The sequence below is a fragment of the Arvicanthis niloticus genome, chromosome 25 (genome assembly GCF_011762505.2).
Source record: "Arvicanthis niloticus isolate mArvNil1 chromosome 25, mArvNil1.pat.X, whole genome shotgun sequence".
Lineage (NCBI taxonomy): Eukaryota > Metazoa > Chordata > Mammalia > Rodentia > Muridae > Arvicanthis > Arvicanthis niloticus.
Genome location: NC_133433.1, coordinates 35974636 through 35977930, shown reverse-complemented (window position 1 = coordinate 35977930; position 3295 = coordinate 35974636). Strand labels below are relative to the sequence as shown.

Genomic DNA, 3295 nt, shown 5'->3' with positions numbered 1-3295 from the left:
TTCAGAAAGTGAGCGACAGGTTCATAAACCACCACATTTTGTGACACTTTCCCACTACAAGCTCATACCTTGCATTTTCCACAGCTTGTTTCAAAGAGTTTCTTGCCATTACCTGCCCATTGCTGCATAGAAACACCCCAAATATTCAATGTTTGTAGAAAAGTCTGTTTTAGAGGTGTTTATCTGTGAATGCCTGACTCTGCTTCTGGCACAAACAAGTCAGGGTTTCCCCAATGCCTACAGGACATACCAGGAAAAAAAATCTGCTCAAGAAAGGGAAGGTAAGTGGCTGCCATCTCTTTTGCGGCATCATGGCTGCCCTCCAGCCTCTGGTGAAGCCCAAGATTGTCAAAAAGAGGACCAAGAAGTTCATTGGCACCAGTCAGACCGATATGTAAAAATTAAATGAAACTGGCGGAAACCCAGAGGCATTGACAACAGGGTGCGGAGAAGATTCAAGGGCCAGATCTTGATGCCCAACATTGGTTATGGGAGCAACAAGAAAACCAAGCACATGCTGCCTAGCAGCTTCCGGAAGTTTCTGGTCCACAATGTCAAGGAGCCAGAAGTGCTGCTGATGTGCAACAAGTCTTACTGTGCTGAGATTGCTCAGGACACGTCCTCTAAGAACCGGAAAGCCATCATAGAAAAAGCAGCACAGCTGGCCATCAGAGTCACCAATCCCAACGCCAGGCTACGCAGTGAAGAGAATGAATAGATGGCTTGCGTGCATGTTTTGTGTTTAAATAAAACCACAAAACTACCAAAAGGGGAGGGGGGAAGGTAAGGAAACACCAGGGGCCTGCAACCAGGCAAAGGACACACCTCCAATAACTAAACTTCTTCCTGTGTCTCTATTCCTTCAAGGTTCTATCATTTCTCAGTGGATCTTCACTCAGGACTGCCTTTTCCCCAACAGAGCCCTAGGGAGAATAGGTAGGAATGACTAATAAAATACAAAGGCAGCCCACTGAGAAACTGCATAGTATTTTCTTTCGGTAAAATATAGTGAAAGAATAAAAATAGCCTTATAGCTTACATCTTATTTCTACTTTCTGTTGATGTGATAAAAGGCCCTGATCAAAGAAACTTAAGGGAAAAAGAAGTTATTTTAGTTCCAAGTTCAACTTAAAGTCCATCATCCAGAAGTCAAGTCAGCAGAAATGAAACTGGCCATATGTCTAAAGTTACAAAAGCAATGAACACGTGCGTGCTGTGAAGATACCCTTCTCCACTTATTCAGTACAAGATTTCAGCCAGCAGATGACACCACCTGCAGTAGGCATGTTAAGATTCTTAATTTAAATCAAGATAATCTATTAAAATTCAATTCAATTTCAAATAAAATCAAGATAATTGCCCACAGGCATAGGCAGATAACCATCTGTGATGGGTTGTATATGCTTGGCCCAGGGAGTAACACTATTAGGAAGTGTAGCCATGTTGGAGTAGGTGTATTATTGTGGGTGGCATGGGCTTAAAATTCCTAACTACCTGGAAGTCAGTGTTCTGCTAGCAGCCTTCCAATTAAGATGTAGAACTCTCATCTCAACCTGTACCACGCCTGCCTAGACACTGTTATGCTCCCGCTTTGATGATACTAGACTGAATCTCTAAACCTGTAAGCTAGTCCCAAATAAATGTTGTTTTTTATAAGACTTGCCTTGGTCATGGTATCTGTTCACAGCAATAAAACCCTTAGACACCATCTCTCAGATGATTCTGGATCCCTTAAAGTTAACAATTACTACCATTACAACTCTAGCCCTTGGCACCTTGACATCAAACTGATCAACTCTTGACCCTGTAGGCTGATGACCATGTTATAATATATATAAAAAATAAAATAACATTCTTACAACATATAATGTCCAATGTAAATTTTCTTAGTGTAAGTAGAAAAACCAAGAGCACAGAAATAAGCAATCACACCTAAGCAAAACCAAAATCCATCTGGAGAAACAAAAAATTCTAGAGTATGCACTTCTGTAGCACGCATACTAAAATTGAGTGATACAGAGATTCGCATGGCCCCTGCACTAGGATGACATGCAAATTTATGAAACATTCCTTATTTTCTATGAAAGGCTTTACCCAGCAGCTGATAGAAACAGATGCAGAGACCCACAGCCAAACATTAGGCAGAGCTCATAAAAATCTTGTGGGAGAGTGGGGAGGAGAGATTGATGGAGCCAGACGGGTGAAGGACACCATAAGAAAACCTACAGAGTCAACTAACCTTGGCCAACAGAGGCTCACAGAGTATGAACCAACAACCAAAGAGCATGTGTGAGACAGACGTAGGCTGTCATAGGTGTACAGCTTGGTCTTCCTGTGGGAGCCCTAATTACTAGAGCAGGGGTTGTCTCTGATTCTGTTGCCTGCCTTAGAACACTTTGCCCTAACTGGGATTCCTTGTCTGGGTTCAATAGGAGAAAATGTGCCTAGTCCTACTGCAACTTGATATGCCATAGAGGGTTGATATTCATGGGAGGCTTCTCCTTTTCTGAGGAGAAAGGGTAGGAGAAGGGAGGAAAAGAGGGACTGGGAGAAGACAAGGGGAGGGAAGCTGCAATTGTGATATAAGGTAAATTAATTAATTTCAAAAATTCTAGAACTTCATGTTCATAATCTGATACTCATGTTATTAACTGGCTCTGAATTTGTGTGTATCCATCCCCTCCAACACTGCTGCAATCAACACACAGATAGATTCTCTCCTGGGCCACTTCCACTTCATATTCTCAGCTCTCTAGATCTCTTTAAGTCAGGCCCCATGGTTCTGGCATCTCCAGTTTCCTGGGATCTCTACTATAAGATAGTCTCTTCATAGCCTCATATAGGATCTGTTGAAGTCCTCCCTTCAAAGTTCCAAATCACAACACTCATTGCCTAGACCTGCCTTTTCTCTTAAACTATGATGAGAAGCCCATGACCTCTACACCCAACCTGGGATTTTTCATGCCTATAAAGCCAGCATGACTGTCAGGGGTGAAAAAGAAGAAAGAAAAAGAACACACAAAATAGCCAGCCTCTCTAGCAATTACAACTACTTTTTTTAGTATCAACCCAAATGTTCTCTCCCCTTCAAGTGTACTCTAAGAAACAAACTAGTCCACTGTTTTTAAACTCAGTTTCATTCAGGCTTTCAGGACAAAGGCAGAACAAAGTCAGACTCTGTCAGGAGCCATCTAGGAAAGGCTAAAGGCTGGCAGATATTCTTTCTGAGTTTCACTGTGGACTGTGAACTTCAATGAATGAGTCCTTGCAGTCAAGACCCAAGAAATGATATTTC

At 42.1% G+C, this 3295-nt stretch overlaps 2 pseudogenes; both read left to right on the top strand.

The window, feature by feature from the left end:
• Positions 1-311: 311 nt before the first annotated feature.
• On the top strand, positions 312-718 carry LOC143438412 (large ribosomal subunit protein eL32 pseudogene; annotated as a pseudogene).
• A 1262-nt stretch (positions 719-1980) lies between these two features.
• LOC143438676 (U6 spliceosomal RNA) lies at positions 1981-2079 on the top strand (annotated as a pseudogene).
• Positions 2080-3295: the final 1216 nt, after the last annotated feature.